At 45.3% G+C, this 23,936-nt stretch overlaps 1 long non-coding RNA gene across 1 annotated transcript; it reads left to right on the top strand.

Moving 5' to 3' along the window:
- Window positions 1–635: 635 nt before the first annotated feature.
- LOC149982820 (uncharacterized) lies at window positions 636–22,937 on the top strand. The gene is made up of 3 exons (XR_016496940.1): window positions 636–1,127; window positions 1,496–1,557; window positions 20,685–22,937. It is a non-coding gene; the product is annotated as an uncharacterized LOC149982820 (long non-coding RNA).
- Window positions 22,938–23,936: the final 999 nt, after the last annotated feature.

A 23,936-nucleotide genomic window follows, 5' to 3' on the forward strand; every position in this document is an offset into this window, starting at 1 on the left:
ATGGTTGTCCATCTGGAAGGTTCTCCCATCTCCACAGAGGAACTCTGGAGCTCTGTCAGAGTGACCATCGGGTTCTTGGTCACCTCCCTTACCAAAGTTTGGCCAAGTGGCTAGCTCTAGTAAGAGTAAGAGCATTTAAGAGTGATGGAGGACACTGTGTTTTTGAGGACCTTCAACGCTGCAGAAATGTTTTGGTACCCTTTCCCAGACCTGTGACACGACACAATCCTGTCTCTGAGCTCTACGGACAATTTCTTCAACCTCATGGCTTGGTTTTTGCTCTGACTTGCACTGTCAACTGTGGGACCTTATATAAACAGGTGTGTGCTTTTCCAAATCATGTCCAATCAATTGAATTTACTACAGGTGGACTCCAATCAAGTTGTAGAAACATTTCAAGGATGATCAATGGAAACAGGATGCACCTGAGCCTCATAGCAAAGGGTCTAAATTTCTGTTTTGTATTTTTAATAAATGTGATGAGAAAAAACATTTATTTAAGAAATTTTAGATTAAGGCTGTAACGTAACAAAATGTGGAAAAAGGTAAGGGGTCTGAAAACTCATTCTACAGGCGAAACCAAGATGATGCATCACCCAGGAATTAGCAGAATTTCTGAAGCTCTGTTTTCCATTCTCTCCTTATATGGCTGTGATTGCGCAAGGAATGAGCCTACACTTTCTGTCGTTCGCCCAAGGTCTTAGCAGCATTGTGACGTATTTGTAGGCATATCATTGGAAGATTGGCCATAAGAGACTACATTTTCCAGAGGTCCGCCCGGTGTCCTTTGTCTAAATTTGTGCGTAATCTTCAGGTGCAGGCATTTTCTCCTGGGATTCAGGAGAGAAAGCATGTGTCCAAGAACGATGTATCAATGAAGAGATATGTGAAAAACACCTTGAGGATTGATTCTAAACAACGTTTGCCATGTTTTCAGTCGATATTATGGAGTTAATTTGGAAAAAAGTTTGCGTTTTGAGGACTGAATTTATGGATTTTTTTTGGTAGCCAAATGTGATGTATAAAACGGAGCTATTTCTAATACACAAGGAATCTTTTTGGAAAAACTGAGCATCTGCTATCTAACTGAGAGTATCCTCATTGAAAACATCAGAAGTTCTTCAAAGGTAAATGATTTTATTTGAAGGCTTTTATGTTTTTGTTAATGTTGCGTGCTGGATGCTAACGCTAATGCTAACGCTAAATGCTAACGCGAAATGCTAACTCTAGCTAGCTACTTTTACACAAATGATTGTTTTCCTATGGTTGAGAAGCATATTTTGAAAATCTGAGATGACAGTGTTGTTTACAAAAGGCTAAGCTTGAGAGATGGCATATTTATTTCATTTCATTTGCGATTTTCATAAATAGTTAACGTTGTGTTATGCTAATGAGCTTGCTGATAGATTTACACAATCCTGGATACAGGGGTTTTTTCATAGCTAAACGTGACGCAGAAAACGGAGCGATTTGTCCTAAACAAATAATCTTTCAGGAAAAACTGAACATTTGCTATCTGAGAGTCTCCTCATTGAAAACATCTGAAGTTCTTCAAAGGTAAATGATTTTTTTGAATGCTTTTCTGTTTTTTTGTGTAAATGTTGCCAGCTGAATGCTAATGCTAAATGCTACGTTAGCCATCAATACTGTTACACAAATGCTTGTTTTGCAATGGTTGAGAAGCATATTTTGAAAATCTGAGATGACAGTGTTGTTAACAAAAGGCTAAGCTTGAGAGCTAGCATATTTATTTCATTTCATTTGCGATTTTCATGAATAGTTAACGTTGCGTTATGGTAATGAGCTTGAGTCTGTATTCACGAACCCGGATCCGGGATGGGGAGATCAGAAAGGTTAAGGGAGTCCACGGCCTTGTTCGCCCTGGATGGTAGTCCTCTCCCCAGGATTCAGCGTGAGACGCTACCTTTAACCCTCACTGTTTCTAAGTAATCATAGCGAAACCATTTCTTTTTTAATTTTTCGTTCACCTTTTACACCTGTTGTTTTGGGCCATCCCTGGCTAGTTTGTCATAATCCTTCCATTAATTGGTCTAGTAATTCTATCCTCTCCTGGAACGTCTCTTGTCATGTGAAATGTTTAATGTCTGCTATCCCTCCTGTTTCCTCTGTCTCTTCTTCACAGGAGGAGCCTGGTGATTTGACAGGGGTGCCGGAGGAATATCACGATCTGCGCACGGTGTTCAGTCGGTCCAGGGCCACCTCTCTTCCTCCACACCGGTCGTATGATTGTAGTATTGATCTCCTTCCGGGAACCACTCCCCCCCGGGGTAGACTATACTCTCTGTCGGCTCCCGAACGTAAGGCTCTCGAAGATTATTTGTCTGTAGCTCTTGCCGCCGGTACCATAGTCCCCTCCTCCTCTCCCGCCGGAGCAGGGTTCTTTTTTGTTAAGAAGAAGGACGGGTCCCTGCGCCCCTGCATAGATTATCGAGGGCTGAATGACATAACAGTGAAGAATCGTTATCCGCTTCCTCTTATGTCTTCAGCCTTCGAGATCCTGCAGGGAGCCAGGTTTTTCACTAAGTTGGACCTTTCGTAACGCTTACCATCTCGTGCGCATCAGGGAGGGGGACGAGTGGAAGACGGCGTTTAACACTCCGTTAGGGCACTTTGAATACCGGGTTCTTCCTTTCGGCCTCGCTAACGCTCCAGCTGTCTTTCAGGCATTAGTCAATGATGTCCTGAGAGACATGCTGAACATCTTTGTTTTCGTTTACCTTGACGACATCCTGATTTTTTCACCGTCACTCCAGATTCATGTTCAGCACGTTCGACGTGTCCTCCAGCGCCTTTTAGAGAATTGTCTTTTTGTGAAGGCTGAGAGGTGCTCTTTTCATGCCTCCTCCGTCACATTTCTCGGTTCTGTTATTTCCGCTGAAGGCATTAAGATGGATCCCGCTAAGGTCCAAGCTGTCATTGATTGGCCCGTCCCTAAGTCACGCGTCGAGCTGCAGCGCTTTCTCGGCTTCGCGAACTTCTATCGTCGTTTCATCCGTAATTTCGGTCAGGTGGCAGCTCCTCTCACAGCCCTTACTTCTGTCAAGACGTGCTTTAAGTGGTCCGTTTCCGCCCAGGGAGCTTTTGATCTCCTCAAGAATCGTTTTACATCCGCACCTATCCTTGTTACACCTGACGTCACTAGACAGTTCGTTGTCGAGGTTGACGCGTCAGAGGTGGGCGTGGGAGCCATTCTTTCTCAGCGCTCCCTCTCTGACGACAAGGTCCACCCTTGCGCGTATTTTTCTCATCGCCTGTCGCCGTCGGAACGTAACTATGATGTGGGAAACCGCGAACTGCTCGCCATCCGCTTAGCCCTAGGCGAATGGCGACAGTGGTTGGAGGGGGCGACCGTTCCTTTTGTCGTTTGGACTGACCATAGGAACTTTGAGTACATCCGTTCTGCCAAACGACTTAATGCGCGTCAGGCGCGCTGAGCGCTGTTTTTCGCTCGTTTCGAGTTCGTGATTTCTTATCGTCCGGGCTCTAAGAACACCAAGCCTGATCTGATGCTTTATCTCGTCTCTTCAGTTCTTCAGTAGCCTCCACTGACCCCGAGGGGATTCTCCCTGAGGGGCGTGTTGTCGGGTTGACTGTCTGGGGAATTGAGAGGCAGGTAAAGCAAGCACTCACTCAAACTCCGTCGCCGCGCGCTTGTCCTAGGAACCTTCTTTTCGTTCCCGTTCCTACTCGTCTGGCCGTTCTTCAGTGGGCTCACTCTGCCAAGTTAGCCGGCCACCCTGGCGTTCGGGGTACGCTTGCTTCCATTCGCCAGCGTTTTTGGTGGCCCACCCGGGAGCATGACACGCGTCGCTTCGTGGCTGCTTGTTCGGTCTGCGCGCAGACTAAGTCCGGTAACTCCCCTCCTGCCGGCCGTCTCAGGCCGCTTCCCATTCCCTCTCGACCGTGGTCTCACATCGCCTTAGATTTTGTCACCGGACTGCCTTCGTCAGCGGGGAAGACTGTTATTCTTACGGTTGTCGACAGGTTCTCTAAGGCGGCTCATTTTATTCCCCTTGCTAAGCTTCCTTCTGCTAAAGAGACGGCACAAATCATCATCGAGAATGTTTTCAGAATTCATGGCCTTCCGTCAGACGTCGTTTCGGACAGAGGTCCGCAATTCACGTCTCAATTTTGGAGGGAGTTTTGCCGTTTGATTGGGGCTTCCGTCAGTCTCTCTTCCGGCTTTCACCCCCAGTCTAACGGTCAAGCAGAACGGGCCAATCAGACTATTGGTCGCATCTTACGCAGTCTTTCTTTTCGCAACCCTGCGTCTTGGTCAGAACAGCTCCCCTGGGCAGAATACGCCCACAACTCGCTTCCTTCGTCTGCGACCGGGCTATCTCCTTTTCAGAGTAGCCTCGGGTACCAGCCTCCGCTGTTCTCATCTCAGTTCGCCGAGTCCAGCGTCCCCTCCGCTCAGGCTTTTGTCCAACGTTGCGAGCGCACCTGGAAGAGGGTCAGGTCTGCACTTTGCCGTTATAGGACGCAGACTGTGAGGGCTGCTAATAAGCGTAGAACTAAGAGTCCTAGATATTGTCGCGGTCAGAGAGTTTGGCTCTCCACTCAGAACCTTCCCCTTAAGACGGCTTCTCGCAAGTTGACCCCGCGGTTCATTGGTCCGTTCCGTATTTCTCAGGTCATTAATCCTGTCGCAGTTCGACTTCTTCTTCCGCGATACCTTCGTCGCGTCCACCCGGTCTTCCATGTCTCCTGTATCAAGCCTGTTCTTCGCGCCCCCGCTCGTCTTCCCCCCCCCCCCCCCCCCCATCCTTGTCGAGGGCGCACCCACCTACAGGGTCCGTAGGATTTTGGACATGCGTCCTCGGGGCCGTGGTCATCAGTACCTAGTAGATTGGGAGGGGTACGGTCCTGAGGAGAGGAGTTGGGTTCCCTCTCGGGACGTGCTGGACCGTGCGCCGATCGAGGATTTCCTCCGTTGCCGCCAGGTTTCCTCCTCGAGTGCGCCAGGAGGCGCTCGGTGAGTGGGGGGGTACTGTCATGTATTGTCATGTTGTGTCTTGTTTCTGTCCTTTCTCTTCACCCTGTCTCCCCCTGCTGGTCGTTTTAGGTTACCTTTTCTCCCCCTCTTTTCCCCCAGCTGTTCCTTGTCTCCTCCTAACTACCTCGTCACCCCTTTTCCCACCTGTTCCCTTTTTCCCTCTGATTAGTCCTCTATATCTCTCTCTGTTTTTGTTCCTGTCCTTGTCGGATTCTTGTTTGTGTTTCATGCCTGAACCAGACTATCGTCATGTTTGCTGCAACCTTGTCCTGTCCTGTCGGAACCTGCCGGTCCATCTGAGCCTACGTTTGTTTTGTTATTAAAGAAGCTCTGTTTACGTTAATTCGCTTTTGGGTCCTCATTCACGCACCTTAACAATTGGATTACTTTTCAATTAAAAAAAGTATGTTTGGGTAAAAATACATTGACACCTTTCTGTTTTCTCAACGACATTAATTTCAGCATTGAAAATAGGCGCAATTTTAAGTTTGTTCCATGTGATTGAGTCTTACAACAAGTCAGAGACCACTATGATGACACACCAAATGTGTTTGATGGATCCTTTTGTCTTATTTGAATGCCTCTAAGGATGAAGCAACCCAAAAGTAACTGAAAGTAATCCGATTATGTTAATGAGTTTGGGTCATCCAAAAGTTACGTTATTGATTACAGTTTTGGACAGGAAGCTAGTAACTGAAACGGATTACATTTGGAAGGTAACCTACCCAACCCTGCTTCTACAGTATATTAAACGGACACAAGATTCAGAGTCATCAGAGGTTGGTCAACCGATTCAGCGGAGGTCCTAGCCAATTACAGGAGGCTCAGATCTCAGGCTAGCAACACACTCCTTCAAATAAACTTATGTTAATGTGTTCATGAGGGTAGTATGTTATATGCTCAGGCAAATTTGAATGACACCCAGCTTCCCTTTGCGGCCCTAAGTGTCTGTGTCAGTGTCAGTGCCCGCTTAAGGTGTTTGATGTGGGGCGGCTGCTGCAGCTTGAGCTAAGATCCCGATCCCTGTGGAGCAGTGTTTGATCTGGGCCTGCTCTCTTGTGTAGGAACAACCTGTTCAAGGTCTGAGATGTGAGTGCACTGTAGTGGAGAGCAAAAGAGTTAATCAGCTCATTGATCTACTACGGCATAAAACATATTTCTAAAAAGCAGTCATTGTTGAAGAGAAATTCAAAAAGGAGCAACCAAAGAAGGTCTAGCCACATGAACAGCAGAAGAACATGACTTACCATTGACGTAACCAGACTACCAAAGCGGAGCAACACCTCCATTCCCTTCAGTAACAGAGGGATCTATCCTACTGAAGGAACCATGCAGGAAGTCAAGCAGCATTTTCATTCTCGTTCACTGCCATGTGGTATGCATGCAGTCCCAATGCCAGTAGGGAACGCATCGTCACAATGCCAACCCACCATAACCCACCCGAGATTACAACAGTTGGGCTGTGTGGGTTGGGGCAGGAAGAGAGAGAAGGGGATGAGAGGAAGGAAAAAGAAAGAGAGAGGGTAGAGAAAGAAAAGGAGAAGAGATCTGCCCTTGAGCCCACTTCAGGCTATATCACTGTGAATGCTTTGTGCTTTGCTAAATTCACAAAACATCTTCCTCTCTCCATCTCGCTAGCTCTCACTTCTCACTCTTTCAAAAATATAAACATGGTTCCCATGGGCCAGTGATATTGCTGTCCTACTTTCCTCTGTCTCTCACAACCAGATTGTTCAAACTTGCTGGGGTGCCAAACAGCCGGGAACCCCTCTTCGCTGAGAGTGTTAAACAAACATGGTGACACAGTGCCAGAACTGTGGGGGGCATTCACCAAGGGTTGTTAAACCATAGCCTTTGGTAAGGCTAAAGGACTAATGGCAACAAATAGGTCTACAGTAATCATCTCCATCATCAAAGTAAACTGCATGAATTAGTTATTTGATTCGTCTCACAAAAAACACAACACTGCTCAGAAGTGATAGCCAAGGGCATGTCCAAGTGCTTCATGGCTACCTTCCAAAAACAAAATGGTAGAATCCACAGCAACACAGCAGTGATATTGAGAACACGGTTTTGATCAAATGGTGATTACAGAAGGTATTGAATTTACCAAAATAGTACTGTACCTACTTTACAACATATGCATATGCATAACATAATTAATTTGCCTTCAAATGAGGTTGAAGTCAAAGTAACTGGAAAATGCTGAGCGAAGTGCAGTAACATTTATTTATATTCCATGATAAGCATTGCTATATGCTTTTATTAAATAATATGCTTCATAATGTATCCTCAATCTAAAAGAGTGAATGATTAAAAAAGCAAGAAGTTACTTACAAAAAAGTATCCAGCAGGTTGCTTGCTTCGGCACACCACCACAACAACTCCAGTGATGGGCTCTGTGGTCAGCTCTGGAAGGGCCTCAGACAGGGTCTCCTGTAACTCAGGAATTATACTGGACCTATGGAAAGACGGCAAAGTTAATTTCAAGGCCTTACTGGGATACTAGTTATCGAGGTAATACTGTAGTACCCTCACTCCTTCACAAACCAGCTGTGCAACACAGGTGAACATCTGAGAGAAGTGGACTAGAATCTTAGCTTCAGAGTCAACAATCTTTTTTTCTTGCATTGAACTACAGTATTCAAACAAGGTTTTGCTCACTCTTATTATGCTGCTTTTTCCTGTAGTGCTGCATGTAGTCTAGTGCTGTTGGGCAGACTTGACAATGGCCTTCCTGCACAGAAGATTTTGAGCTACAGCACAGCTCATATATTTCTAATCACCGCTCATTAGGAATAAAGCATGCTACATCATGACTAAACCCAGAAAGATTAGGATCCCCCAGTATTGACTTCTGCCGGCTTCTTGGGATCCAAAAGAAAAAGTGGCCTCCGAGCTTTGCACCGAATGACAAGTGAGACCAGTGACAAACAGCAATTAGAGGCGACCACAGTGAAGTCACCCAATAACAACTTAGATGGAGTGATCAAATATTTGCAAAGAAATCCAGATCAATTATTATCTATTCCTGTCCAAATAAGCTTTAGCTTAATGTGTATTCAAGGCTTTTACAAGGTTAAGTGGCTTTGCAGAGGTTCCTTTGCCATTTTATTAAATTATGCTTAAAGCATCCTAGTGGTGTAAGTGACACAGCTACTGCATTCAATCTAAATGTTTACTGAATTTATTGTAATTAAGTTTATTGAATTTAGTAGATTTACTACAGCAATAGCCATTTCTTTGGAAATGTTAATTGGATTGACTTATTAATAAGAGATCCAGGACAGCAAATTAGTTTATGGAGGGAGAATGATCTCTTTCTTGCGTTAATTTGTGCACTAATCAATCTAGCTTTTCCTTACTGCAGCATAGTGGTTGGAGGCAAACTGCCATTAAGCCACACTCTGTAAGATGTACACACCATCAAAGAGTGCACCACCAACAAAAAATGGGAATAGAGCAAATGCATCCAATCAGATTTTGACATGCTGCACTTGTGTGATGCAGACAGTTTAGGGCTAGGGCTAGCTGAAATGTGGCAACCTGAGATTCAGCAGTAAATACATCTGAACCCTATGGGTCCATACTTGAGAACAAATCTGCATCAGCCAATTACAAATGTTGGCATAGTTGACCATGATTGAACACTTTTCACAAAAGTGTCCTTAACTGAAGTCAATTCTGCTATTAGATATTACTAAAACATGTGCGACATTGCAATTGGACGAATAGCATACAGTTTAGCTAGTATGGCTCCCGGTCATTTTGCAGTTTGTGGCAAATTCGAATCCAAGGAGAGATACCGTTTTTCCAGTTGAAATGTAAAATTACATTTATTTTGTTAGTGTGTTACAAACGGAAGTCCTTCTTGCAGACCGACATAAAGGCTACTGCTACATAAATAATTCCCCCTACAATATAGGCTATATAACAGACGTGTAGGCCACACTTACTACATGTACAACATTTTATATGCATTATTATAATCATCCACTTCGTCACATGCTCCTTATTTGAATCTAGTGTCGAGGACCAGCAGTGAACAGTTTTTTCTTAACAAAAAAAGCTTGACGCGAGGGGCCCTTGAACCCACAGTTACATCCCCTGAAGATTTAGAGTTAACCTCCTTACTAGTGGTCTATGATGGTAATAGAGGTACATGACAGCTATTTTACAAGAACTTAAGGCTCCTCGACTTAAAAAAAAAATGATGTACGATTAACTGAAATGTTGTATTTCGACCACATGTTTTTTTTGGTCTGGCTGGAAAAAGTCTGGCTTTTTCTTTGCAACTCTGCCTAGAAGGCCAGCATCCCGGAGTAGCCACTTCACTGTTGACGTTTAGACGTTTTTGTGGGTAATATTTAATGAAGCTGCCAGTTGAGGACTCGTGAGGCGTCTGTTTCTCAAACTAGACACTCTAATGTACTTGTCCTCTTGCTCAGTTATGCACCAGGGCCTCCCACTCCTCTTCTATCACAGCAGGTTAGGAGAATTAACACAGCAGTTTAGGATAACTTACCCAGCAGGTTAGGAAAATGAACACAGCAGGTTACAAGAACTTACAAAGCAGGTGAGGAGAACCTACCCAGCAGTTAAGGAGAACTTACGGTTAGGGGCAGCAGGTTAGGAGAACTAACACAGTAGGTTAGGAGAACTAACACACTAGGTTAGGAGAATTAAAACTGCAGAACGGAGGATTAAAACAGCAGGTTAGAAGAATTTAAGCAGCAGGTTAGGATAATCTACCCAGCAGTTTAAGAAACATATGCAGCAGGTTTGGAAAACTAACAAAGCAGGTTAGGAGAACAAAACCAGCAGGTTAAGAGAACTTACACTGCATGTTAGGATAATTAACACAGCAGGTTAGAAGAATTTACCCTGCATGTGAAGAGAACTTATGCAGCATCTTATGTGAATTGATACAGCAGGTTAAGAGAACTAACACAGCAGGTTAGGATAGCTTACACAGCAGGCCAGGAGAACTAACACAACAGGTTTGGAGAACTGACACAGCAGGTTAGGAGAACTGACAGAGAAGGTTAGGATATCTTACCCATTAGGTAAAGAAAATGAACACAGCAGTTTTGGAGAACTGACACAGCAGGTTAGGAGAACATAACCAACAGGTTAGGAGAACATACCCAGCATGTTAGGAGAACTAACACAGCAGGTTAGGAGAATTAACACATCAGGTTAGGAGAACTTACACAGCAGATAGTGAAATTTTACCAAGCAGGTTAGGAGAGCTTACCCAGCAGTTTATGATAACTTACGGTTAGGATAAGTTACGCAGCAGGTTTGAAGAACCTACCTAGCAGTTCAAGAGAACTTACGTAGCATGTCAGGAGAACTTACACAGCAGCTTAGGAGAACTAACAGAGCAGCTTAGGAGAACTAACAGAGCAGTTTAGGAGAACTAACAGAGCAGCTTAGGAGAACTAACAGAGCAGCTTAGGAGAACTAACAGAGCAGCTTAGGAGAACTAACAGAGCAGCTTAGGAGAACTAACACAGCAGCTTAGGAGAACTAACACAGCAGCTTAGGAGAACTAACACAGCAGCTTAGGAGAACTAACACAGCAGCTTAGAATAATTAACACAGTGTAACGGTTTTCTTTCGGTGAAAGAGAGTCGGACCGAAATGCAGCGTTGTGATGATTCATGTTTAATAAAGACGACACACGATCAATAAAAAAACAAGAAATGTATCGAGAAAACCTAACAGCCTATACTGGTGCACAAACAAACACAGAGACAGGAACAATCACCCACAAACACACAGTGAAACCCAGGCTACCTAAATATGGTTCCCAATCAGAGACAATGACTAACACCTGCCTCTGATTGAGAACCATATCAGGCCAGACATAGAAATAGACAAACAAGACATCCAACATAGAATGCCCACCCAGCTCACGTCCTGACCAACACTAAAACAAGGAAAACACACACGAACGATGGTCAGAACGTGACAGTACCCCCCCTCCAAGGTGCGGACTCCGAACGCACAACCTAAACCTATAGGGGAGGGTGTGGGTGGGCATCTGTCCGCGGTGGCGGCTCTGGCGCTGGACGTGGACCCCACTCCATAATTGTCTTAGTCCATATCCTTAGCGTCCCTAGATAGGCGACCCTCGCCGCCGACCTTCGCCTAGTAGTCCTCACCAAGGACCCCACTGGACTGAGGGGTATCTCGGGACTGAGGGGTAGCTCGGAACTGAGGGGTATCTCGGGACTGAGGGGTAGCTCGGGACTGAGGGGTAGCTCGGGACTGAGGGGTAGCTCGGGACTGAGAGGAAGCTCAGCACTGAGAGGAAGCCCAGGCAGGTAGTTGGTTCTGGCAGATCCTGGCTGACTGGCAGTTCTGGCAGATCCCGGCTGACTGGCGGATCCTGGCTGACTGGCGGATCTGGAAGATCCTGGCTGAATGGCGGATCCTGGCTGAATAGCGGATCCTAGCTGACTGGCGGATCTGGCTGCTCCATGCTGACTGGCGGCACTGGCTGCTCCATGCTGACTGGTAGCTCTGGCTGCTCCATGCTGACTGACAGCTCTGGCGGCTCTGGCTGCTCCATGCTGACTGGCGGCTCTGGCTGCTCCATGCTGACTGGCGGCTCTGGCGGCTCCTTGCAGACTGGCGGCTCTGGCGGCTCCTTGCAGACTGGCGGCTCTGGCGGCTCCTTGCAGACTGGCGGCTCTGGCGGCTCCTTGCAGACTGGCGGCTCTGGCGGCTCCTTGCAGACTGGCGGCTCTGGCGGCTCCTTGCAGACTGGCGGCTCTGGCGGCTCCTTGCAGACTGGCGGCTCTGGCGGCTCCTTGCAGACTGGCGGCTCTGGCGGCATCCTGCAGACTGGCAGCTCTGGCGGCTCCTTGCAGACTGGCAGCTCCTTGCAGACTGGCAGCTCCTTGCAGACTGGAGACTCCGGCAGCGCTGTAGAGACGGAAAGCTCTGGCAGCGCTAAACAGGCGGGAGACTCCGGCAGCGCTGGAGAGGAGGAAAGCTCCAACTGCGCTGAACAGGCGGGAGACTCCGGCAGCGCTGTAGAGGCGGAAGGCTCTGGCAGCACTAGATAGGCGGGAGACTCCGGCAGCGCTGGAGAGGAGGAAGGCTCTGACAGCGCTGGACAGACGAGGCGCACTGTAGGCCTGATGCGTGGTGCTGGCACTGGTGGTACTGGGCCGAGAACACGCACAGGAAGCCTGGTGCGGGGAGCTGCCACCGGAGGGCTGATGCGTGGAGGTGGTACTGGATAGACCGGACCGTGCAGGCGCACTGGAGCTCTTGAGCACTGAGCCTGCCCAACCTTACCTGGTTGAATGCTCTCGGTCGCCCTGCCAGTGCGGCGAGGTGGAATAGCCCGCACTGGGCTATGCAGGCGAACCGGAGACACCGAGCGCAAGGCTGTAAGCCGGCCCAAGGAGACGCACTGGAGACCAGATGCGTAGAGCCGGCTTCATGGCACTTGGCTCGATGCTCACTCTAGCACGGCCGATACGTGGAGCTGGAATGTACCGCACCGGGCTATGCACCCGCACTGGAGACACCGTGCGCACCACAGCATAACACGGTGCCTGCCCGGTCTCTCTAGCCCCCCGGTAAGCACAGGAAGTTTGCCCAGGTCTCCTACCTGGCGTAGACATACTCCCTGTGAGCCCCCCAAGACATTTTTGGGGCTGACTCTCGGGCTTCCGTCCGCGCCGCGCTTGCTTCGCCAACTCCATTCTCCGATAACCTTCCGCGCACTGCTCCATCGAATCCCAGGCGGGCTCCGGCACTCTCCCTGGGTCGACCGCCCACCTGTCTATTTCCTCCCAAGTCGTGTACTCCAGACTTCGTAGCTCCTGCTGCCGCTGCCTGTCACCACGCCGCTTGGTCCTGTTGTGGTGGCAGCTCCTTGTAGACTGGCAGTTCTGAACAGGCGGACCAAAACGCAGCGTGGTGATTATTCATGGTTCTTTAATGAAGAAACTATACATGAATAGACTAACAAAAACAAGAAACGTATCGAGAAAACCTAACAGCCTATACTGGTGCACAAACAAACACAGAGACAGGAACAATCACCCACAAACACACAGTGAAACCCAGGCTACCTAAATATGGTTCCCAATCAGAGACAATGACTAACACCTGCCTCTGATTAAGAACCATATCAGGCCAGACATAGAAATAGACAAACAAGACATCCAACATAGAATGCCCACCCAGCTCACGTCCTGACCAACACTAAAACAAGGAAAACACACACGAACGATGGTCAGAACGTGACACACAGCAGGTTAGGAGAATTAAAACTGCAGGATGGAGAACTTACGCAGCAGGTCAGGGGATCTAACACAACAGGTTCAGTTGTAACACAACAGGTTCGGAGTTCACTCTCCAGCAGGTTAGGTGAACTTACCCAGCAGGTTAGTAGAACTTACCAAGCAGGTTAGGAGAATTAACACAGCAGGCTAGGAGAACTTACACAGCATATTCAGAGAATTAACACAGCAGGTTAGGAGAACTTACCCTACATATGAGGAGAATTAACACAGCAGGTAAGGAGAATTACCACAGCAGGTAAGGAGAACTAACACAGCAGTTTAGGAGAACTACAAGAGCTGGTTAGGAGAACTAACACAGCAGTTTAGGAGAACTACCAGAGCTGGTTAGGAGAACTAACACAGCAGTTTAGGATAACTTACAAAGCAGGCTAGGACAACTTACCCAGCAGGCTAGGAGAACTAACACAGCAAGTTATGACAATTTACACAGCAGGTGTTGACAATTAATGCAGCAACGTAGGAGAACTTACAAAGCAGGTTAGGAGAATTTATGCAGCAGGTTAGGAAAACTTACGCAACAGGCTAGGAGAACTTACGCAGCAGGCTAGGAGAACTTACGCAGCAGGCTAGGAGAACTTACCCAGCAGGTTAGGTGAACTAACACAGCAAGTTAGGAGAACTTACCCAGCATTTTAGGAGAACTAACACAGTAGGTTAGGGGAATTAACACAGCAGTGTAGGATAATTAAAACTGCAGTGTGGAGAATTAACACAGCAGATTAGAAGAATTTACCCATCACGTGAGGAGAATTTAACTTACTCAGCAGGTTAGGAGAATTAACACAGCAGATTAGGAGAACTAACGCAGCAGTTTAGGATAACTTACGCATCAGTTTAGGATAATGTTCCTAACCTGCTGCGTAAATGAACAAAGCATGTTAGGGTAATTAACATAGCAGGTTAGGAGAACTTACGCATTAGGTTCGTAGAATTAACACTTCAGGTTAGAAGAAATTACCCAGCAGGTCAGGAGAACGAACACAGCAGGTTATGAGAACTAACACACCAGGTAAGGAGAATTAAAACACCAGGTTAGGAGAATTAACAGAGCCGGTTAGGACAACTTACGCAGCAGGTTATTAGAACTTACGCAGCAGGTTAGGAGAACTTATGCAGCAGTTTAGGAGAACTTACGCAGCAGGTTAGGAGAATTTACGCAGCAGATTAGGATAATTTACACAGCAGTATATGAGAACTTACCAAAGCAGGTTAGGTGAATTAACACAGCAGGTAAGGACAATTACCACAGCAGGTTAGGAGCACTAACACAGCAGTTTAGGATAACTACCAGGCTGGCGAGGTGAACTTACGCAGCAGGTTAGGAAAACTTACACAGCAGGTTAGTAGACCATACGCATCAGGTTAGGATAACTTACGCAGCAGGTTAGGATAACTAACCAAGCAGGCCAGGAGAACATACCCAGCAGGCTAGGAGAACTAACACAGCAGGTTATGACAGATAATGCAGCAGGTTAGGAGAACTTACCCGGCAGGTTTGGAGAACTTACTCAGCAGGTTAGGAGAACTTACGCAACAGGTTAGGAGAACTTACGGAGCAGGTTAGGAGAATTTTCAGAGCAGGTTAGGAGAACTTACCCAGCAGATTAAGATAATTAACACAGCAGGTTAAGAGATCTTACCCATTAGGTTAAGAGAATTTACACAGCAGGTTAGGAGAAGTAACACAGTAGGTGATGAGAATTAATACAGCAGGTTAGGAGAACTAACACAGTAGGTTATGAAAATTAACACAGCAGGTTAGGAGAATTTACACAGCAGGTTAGGATAATTAACACAGCAGGTTAGGAGAATTTACACAGCAGGTTAGGATAATTAACACATCAGATTATGAGAATTTACCAAGCAGGTTAGGAGATCTGGCCAAGGATTTAGACTCTGTCAGTCACCGCATTCTTATCGTCATACTCAATTTCAGGTCACAATTTGTAGACTTGTTTACGTGCTGCTGTGCGGTTAGTTGTTATCCTTACTTTGCTACCTGCCAACTTTACGTTTTTTACTTTTTAATTACTGTTTATATTTTAAGTTTTTCCCTCGCTCAACTTTTTTTCATTCAACTTCTTCACCCCGGACGCTTTATCTGGACTTGGTTCGTCATGACCTCCAGCAGCCGAAGCTAAGTAGTAACATTGACATGATGCCTTCTAATTGCAGTCGCTGTACTCATAATATACAAGAGAACGATAGCCTTATAGCGAGGATAGCTGTGCTGCAAGCCCAGCTTCAGACGCAATTGTTAGGCAAGGGTAATTTAAGTGTACGAAAGGATGAAACAGTGTCTGTGCCACCAGTAAGTACAGATTGAAGTTTAAATTCCCTCGCACAGTTCCCGCAGCCGGAAAATTTTCTCATGGCTTCTGGAAGGAAATGCTGTTGGATAGCTCAACTGGTGTCGCTCATTCAGCCGACAGAAACTTCCAACCGGTTCTCCTCTTTAAGCAACAGGTCGGAGTCAGAGGCCGAGCCTTCCCTTTTCTTTACTCCTCCCGTTACGGGATCTGAGATGCCGAAGCCTCCCACCATTAGCTCTGACAAATTGAAAACCCTAGTCATTGGAGACTCCATTACCCGCAGTATTAGACTTAAAACAAATCATCCAGCGATCATACACTGTTTAGCCGGGGGCAGGGCTACTGACGTTAAGGCTAATCTGAAGATGGTGCTGGCTAAAGCTAAAACTGGCGAGTGTATAGGGATATTGTAATCCACGTCGGCACCAACAATGTTAGGATGAAACAGTCGGAGCTCGCCAAGTGCAACATAGCTTCAGCGTGTAAATCAGCTAGAAAGATGTGTCCAAGTGCAACATAGCTTCAGCGTGTAAATCGGCTAGAAAGATGTGTCGGCGTCGAGTAATTGTCTCCCCCCCAGTTAGGGGGAGTGATGAGCTCTACAGCAGAGTCTCACAACTCAATCGCTGGTTGAAAACTGTTTTCTGCCCCTCCCAAAACATTTAATTTGTAGATAATTGGCCCTCTTTCTGGGACTCAATCACAAACAGGACCTAGCCTGGCCTGTTGAGGAGTGACGGACTCCATCCTAGCTGGAGGGGTGCTCTCATCTTATCTACGAACATAAACAGGGCTCTAACTCCCCTAGCTCCACAATGAGTTAGTGTGCAGACCAGGCAGCAGGCTGCTAGCCAGCCTGCCAGCTTAGTGGAGCCTGCCACTAGCACAGAGTGTAGTCAGCTCAGCTATCGCCATTGAGACAGTGTCTGTGCCTCGATCTAGGTTTGGAAAAACTAAACATGGCGGTGTTCGCCTTAGCAATCTCACTGGAATAAAGACCTCCTCCATTCCTGCCATTATTGAAAGAGATTGTGATATGTCACATCTCAAAAAATAGGGCTACTTAATTTTAGATCCCTCACTTCCAAGGCAGTTACAGTCAACAAACTAATCACTGATCATAATCTTGATGTGATTGGCCTGACTGAAACATGGCTTAAACCTGATTAATTTACTGTGTTAAATGAGGCCTCATCTCCTGGTTACACTAGTGACCACATCCCCCGCACATCCCGCAAAGGCAGAGGTGTTGCTAGAATTCACGATAGAAAATTTCAATTTGCAAAAAAACCCCAGACTTTGTCATTTGAGCTTCTAGTCATGAAATCTATGCAGCCTACTCAATCACTTTTTACAGCTACTGTTTACAAGCCTCCTGGGCCATATACAGCGTTCCTCACTGAGTCCCCTGAATTCCTATCGGACCTTGTAGTCATGGCAGATAATATTGTACTTTTTGGTGAATTTAATATTCACATGGAAAAGTCCACAGACTCACTCCAAAAGACTTTCAGAGTCATCATCAACTCAGTAGGTTTTATTCAACATGTCTCTGGACCTACTCACTGCCACTGTCATACTCTGGACCTAGTATTGTCCCGTGGAATACATGTTGTGGATCTTAATGTTTTTCCTCATAATCCTGGACTATCAGACCACCATTTTATTACGTTTGCAATCGCAACAAATAATCTTCTCGGACGCGAACCAAGGATCATCAAAAGCCGTGCTATAAATTCTCTGACAACCCAAAGATTCCTAGATGCCCTTCCAGACTCCCTCCACCCACCCAAGGACGCCAGAGTACAGAAATCAGTTAACCACCTAACTGAGGAACTCAATTTAACCTTGCGCAATACCCTAGATGCAGTCACACCCCTAAAAACAAAAAACATTTGTCGTACGAAACTAGCTACCTGGTATACAGAAAATACCTGAGCAAGCTTCCAGAAAATTGGAACGGAAATGGGTATCGACGAGCCCTCACTGCAGCTCGATCATCCTATTTTTCCAACTTAATTGAGGAAAATAAGAACAATCCAACATGTATTTTTGATACTGTCGCAAAGCTAACTAAAAAGCAACATTCCCCAAGAGAGGATGGCTTCTACTTCAGCAGTGACAAATTCATGAACTTCTTTGAGGAAAAGAACATGATCATTAGAAAGCAAAATACGGACTCTTCTTTAAATCTGAGTATTCCTTTAAAACTCAGTGGTCTGCCCAACTCTGCCAGGATCTAGGATCAAGGGAGACACTCAAGTTTTTAAATATTATATCTCTTGACACGTTGATGAAAATAATCATGGTCTCTAAACCTTCAAGCTGCATACTGGACCCTATATTCCAACTAAACTACTGAAAGAGCTACTCCTGTGCTTGGCCCTCCTATGTTGAACATAATAAACGGCTCTATATACAGACACCGGTTAGTCAGGCTTATTGAGGTAGTATGTACGTACATGCAGGTATGGTTAAAGTGACTATGTATACATGATGAACAGAGAGTAGCAGTAGCGTAAAAAGAGGGGTTGGCGGGTGGTGGGACACAATGCAGATAGCCAGGTTAGCCAATGTGTGGGAGCACTGTTTGGTCGGGCCAATTGAGTTAGTATGTACATGAATGTATAGTTAAAGCGACTCTGCATACAGTGGGGCAAAAAAGTATTTAGTCAGCCACCAATTGTGCAAGTTCTCCCACTTAAAAAGATGAGAGAGGCCTGTAATTTTCATCATAGGTACACTTCAACTATGACAGACAAAATGAGAAAAAAAATCCAGAAAATCACATTGCAGGATTTTTTATGAATTTTTGGTACCATATCTTTTACTTTTCTTGAGGGGGAATAGGCTTTGTCGTGCCCTCTTCACGACTGTCTTGGTGTGTTTGGATCATTCTAGTTTGTTGTTGATGTGGACACCAAGGAATTTGAAGCTCTCAACCTGCTCCACTACAGCCCCGTTGTTGAGAATGGGGGCGTGCTCCTTTTCCTGTAGTCCACAATCATCTCCTTAGTCTTGGTTACGTTGAGGGATAGGTTGTTATCTGGCACCACCCGGCCAGGTCTCTGACCTCCTCCCTATAGGCTGTCTCGTAGTTGACCTTAACATTTACTTAACATTTACATTGACCTCGTTGACCTACCAAACTCACTAAAAGTGTCAGTAATAAAGCCTCTTGAAAAAGCCAAACCTTGACCTAGAAAATATTTAAAAAACTATCGGCCTGTATCAAATCTCCATTTACTCTCAAAAATTTTAGAAAAAGCTGTTGCGCAGCTACTCACTGCCTTCCTGAAGACAAATATATACAATGTATACAAAAACGCTTCACTCTGGTTTTAGACCCCATCATAACACTGAGACTGCACTTGTGAAGGTCGTAAATTACCTTTGAATGGTGTCAGATCGAGGCTCTGCATCTGTCCTCGTGCTCCTAGACATTAGTGCTGCTTTTGATACCATCGATCACCACATTCTTTTGGCGATATTGGAAACCCAAATTGGTCTACACGGACAAGTTCTGGCCTGGTTTAGATCTTATCTGTCGGAAAGATATCAGTTTGTCTCTGTGGATGGCTTGTCCTGTGACAAATAAACTGTACATTTCGGTGTTCCTCAAGGCTCCGTTTTAGGACGACTATTGTTTTCACTATATATTTTACCTTTTGGTGATGTCATTCGGAAACATAATGTTAACTTTCACTGCTATGCGGACGACACACAGCTGTACATTTCGATGAAACATGGTGAAGCCCCAAAATTGCCCTACCTGGAAGCCTGTATTTCAGACATAAGGAAGTGGATGGCGGCAAATGTTCTGCTTTTAAACAGAGATGCTAGTTCTAGGTCACAAGAAAAAAAGAGACATTCTGTTCAATCTGACAATTAATCATGATGATTGTACAGTCATCTCAAATAAAACTGTGAATGACATCGGCGTTACTCTGGACCCTTATCTCTCTTTCAACTAATATATCAAGACTGTTTCAAGGACAGATTGCAAAAATCAGAAGCTTTCTGTCAAAAAATTATGCAGAAAAATGTATCAATGTTTTTGTCACTTCTATGTTTGACTACTACAATGCTCTACTTTCCGGCTACCCGGATAAAGCAATAAATAAACTTCAGTTAGTGCTGAACACGGCTGCTAGAATCTTGACTAGAACCAAACAATTTGATCATATTACTCCAGTGCTAGCCTCTCTACACTGGCTTCCTGTTAAGGCAAGTGCTGATTTCAAGATTTTACTGCTAACCTACAAAGCATTACATGGGCTTGCTGCTACCTATCTTTCCGATTTGGTCCTGCACATACCTACACGTACGCTAAGGTGACAAGACGCAGGCCTCCTTATTGTACCTAGAATTCCTAGCAAAAAGCTGGAGGCAGGGCTTTCTCCTATAGAGCTCCAATTGTATGGAATGGTCTGCCTATCCACGTGAGAGACGCAGACTTGGTCTTAATCGTTAAGTCTTTATTGAAGACTCATCTCTTCAGTAGGTCCTATGATTGAGTGTAGTCTGGCTCAGGAGTGTGAAGGTGAACGGAAAGGCACTGGAGCAACGAACCACCCTTGCTGGCTGAGTCACTGGTGCTGTTCCATACCATCCCTAGGAGGGGTGCGTCACTTGAGTGGGTTGAGTCACTGACGTGATCCTCCTGTACGGGTTGGCGCCCCCCCTTTGGTTGTGCCGTGGGGGAGATCTTTGTGGGGTATACTCAGGGTGGCTAGTTGATGGTTGAGATATCCCTCTAGTGGTTTGGGGGTTTGGGGGCAAAGTGGCTGGGGTTATATCCTGCCTGTTTGGCCCTGTCCGGGGGTATCGTCGGACGGGGCCACAGTGTCTCCTGACCCTCCTGTCTCAGCCTCCAGTATTTATGCTGCAATTGTTTATGTGTCGGGGGGCTAGGGTCAGTCTGTTATATCTGGAGCATTTATCTTGTCTTATCCGGTGTCCTGTGTGAATTTAAGTTTGCTCTCTTTCTTTCTTTCTTTCTTTCTCTCTCTCTCTCAGAGGACTTGAGCCCTAGGACCGTGCCTCAGGACTACCTGGCCTGATGACTCCTTGCTGTCCCCAGTCCACCTGGTCGTGCTGCTGCTCCAGTTTCAACTGTTTTGCCTGCGGCTATGGAACCCTGACCTGTTCACCGGACGTGCTACCCTTCCCAGACCTGCTGTTTTCAACTCCCTAGAGACAGCAGGAGCGGTAGAGACTCACTGAATGATATGCTATGAAGAGCCAACTGACATTTACTCCTGAGGTGCTGACCTGTTGCACCCTCTACAACCAATGTGATTATTATTGTTTGACCCTGCCGGTCATCTGTGAACATCTTGGCCATGTTCTGTTATAATCTCCACCTGGCACAGCCAGAAGAGGACCGGCCACCCCTTATAGCCTGGTTCCTCTCTATAGGTTTCTTCCTAGGTTCTGGCCTTTCTAGGGAGTTTTTCCTAGCCACCGTGCTTCTACACCTGCATTGCTTGCTGTTTGGGGTTTTAGGCTGGGTTTCTGTACAGCACTTTGTGACATCAGCTGATGTACGAAGGGCTTTATAAATACATTTGATTGATTGATTAATCTTACCCATTAGGATTAACACTGCAGTTTTTGAGAGCTAACAGCAGTTTTGGAGAATTAACACAGCCGGTAAGGAGAATTACCACAGCAGGTTACAAGAACTAACGCAGCAGTTTAGGAGAACTAACACAGCAGTTTAGGAGAACTAACACAGCAGGTTTGGAGAGCTTACCCATCAGTTTAGGATATCTTACTCTGCAGATTAGGGGAGTTTACACAGCAGGTTATGAGAGCTGATCTGATCTAATCTGATGTTTAGGAGAGCTAACACTGCAGATAGGGTTAATTAACACAACAGGTTAGGAGAACGTACTCAGCAGTGTGGGAGAATCAACCCTGCAGTTTACAAGAATTTACGCAGCAGGTTAGGAGAACTAACAAAGCAGGTCAGGAGGACTTACCCAGCTTAACCCAGCATGAGAATTAACACAGCAGGTTAGGAGAACTTACGCAGCAGGTTAGGAGAATTAACACAGCATGTTAGGATCATTTTTACTTTAACTTTACCTACATGTACATATTACCTCAATTTCCTAAACTAACCGGTGCCCCTGCGCATTGACTCTCTAGCGGGTTCCCCTGTATATAACCTCACTACTGTTATTCTACTGCTGTTCTTTTAACTTTTTACTCATTTATTTTTTACTTAACACTTTTTCTTAAAACTGCATTTTTGGTTAAGAGCTTGTATGTAAGCATTTCACTGTAAGGTGAACAACACCTGTTGTCTTCTGCGCATGTGACAAATACAATTTGATTTTAATTGAATTGAATTAGGTTCATGTTAGGAAAAGGGTTAGGGTTAGCTAAAATTCACAAAACAAATCTACTTTTGACGTTAATTTGACAAAAGCAGGATCCCTTCTAGCCTTGACCTAATTACCCGGATGGATGTCAATTTACAGTTTCAAAAACGTGTTGGAGTGATTCTCCGTCAACTTACTGGAATGGACCAGCCAGCAACTGGCATTCTTACCTTAGAATGAGACCACCTGAAAATGTCAATTAGAAATGTCTGCCAAATGGAACAGGTGAGAGAGGATGCATTGTGCTGGACAGGTACTGTAGGCCTGTAAATATTTTGTATCTTACCTTGGTCAACTGTTTTGTCAATTTCATTCTGCCGTGTGTCCTTTGATGGGACTACAGAGCCAGTGTCAATGCTTTTCCAGGAATGCTATCATGGTTAAGATAATTAACTTCAACCAGAGATGGGTCAACCTTGTTTCCTCTGGTACGTAACTCAAATTTGCATATTGGACTTATACATTAAGTGTTTGTTTGTTTATTCTTATGTCTTGTCTTGTGAGTTGACAGTATGGTTTGGTGTCACAAGCCCACCTGTAATGGTCATGTCAGTGTAGGTTATAGGCTAGACCTATCTCCATAGGCCTATCTAACCCTATAACACACAGCCTAATCTTGTCCCATGCTTTTGGAAGAACCTTGGGAAGGGCCATTTCAGGCACTAATCTGATGATGACTGAAGAAGATATTGAATAGGTATTTTTTGTTCTATCTAAAGTAGACAAGTTTTTCAAAATAGCATTTACTTCTTCCGGTGTCCTAGAATTGTTGTAAGCCTCCCTCAAGTAAAAAATCTGAAATTATGATTCCTCTTTGCCATTGTTTTGTGGATAATAATTACATAAAATACACATAATTGGTGTGTGCTATATGTTGATATTTTCTTGTCATGTTGTAGGCCTAATGATTTCCTGCTTTCCTGTCATGTATTTGTGCTTTGGGCAGAGTTAACATGTTTTAATTTATTTGTATAGCCACATTGATCCCTTTTTACCATTCATATGACGAAAGCCATTCAGCCAAGTCAAGCATAGAAATGAACAGGCTGTAATCCCACCCCAGCACTTTCTACGATGAATCTGTAACGATAGAAGCTGAAGCAGCCATACCACTGGAACACAGTGGGATGGAACAAATTATGTTGCAGCCAATTGAGTGGCGTTAGAATACATCAATCTGCATCTTGTAATGGCGTGCACACAGAGCCATAACGCTGATTGATTCGGGCCTGTCATTTCTAGGAACAAGTTTAGAACTGTACAGAGAGCAATGTGGTTGTGAGCAAGAAATATGGTAAAAGCATCTGTTACAGACCGAACATCTTATTTGAGTTAATAATGCTCAATGAGATCAAGCACACAGAAACTAAACAAGATTTAATGAACATAGTAAGGTAATGAGACCTCTTATGCTCATCATTATTCATGACAAACTGACAATGAGTCAATGCCCATAGCTCATAAGAGCGGAGTGCTACTGTACATGTGTGTCAATGAGAGAGTAATGGCAGTTATTGTTGAGCATGACTGTGTCAGATTGGCAAAACACCAGCACTAAAAAGCGTCAGAGTCAGACAACGTACACCAGATCAGACTAGTGACACCTGGTGTCCTAGTTTCTCTATGTCCCAACTACAGGATCCATGCTGATAGAGAGATCCAAATGATTTTTGCTAGCTAGATCACACCAATGATCACACACACATCCTTTGCCTTATTTGTGTTTTTTCTCACACTAGGAAGTTTTGACAACCCCCATGAAACAGGCATTCTCACTACTAGTAGTAGATAAAATAAGATCTCAGATGGATCAGAGAAAAACATGTGAAGGCTGAGAAGAGGTGACCTGTTAAAGTAATGGTCTAATTATGGAAAAGGT

This window comes from Oncorhynchus mykiss, chromosome 6, assembly GCF_057628025.1.
Source record: "Oncorhynchus mykiss isolate SJ-2025 chromosome 6, ASM5762802v1, whole genome shotgun sequence".
Classification (NCBI taxonomy): domain Eukaryota; kingdom Metazoa; phylum Chordata; class Actinopteri; order Salmoniformes; family Salmonidae; genus Oncorhynchus; species Oncorhynchus mykiss.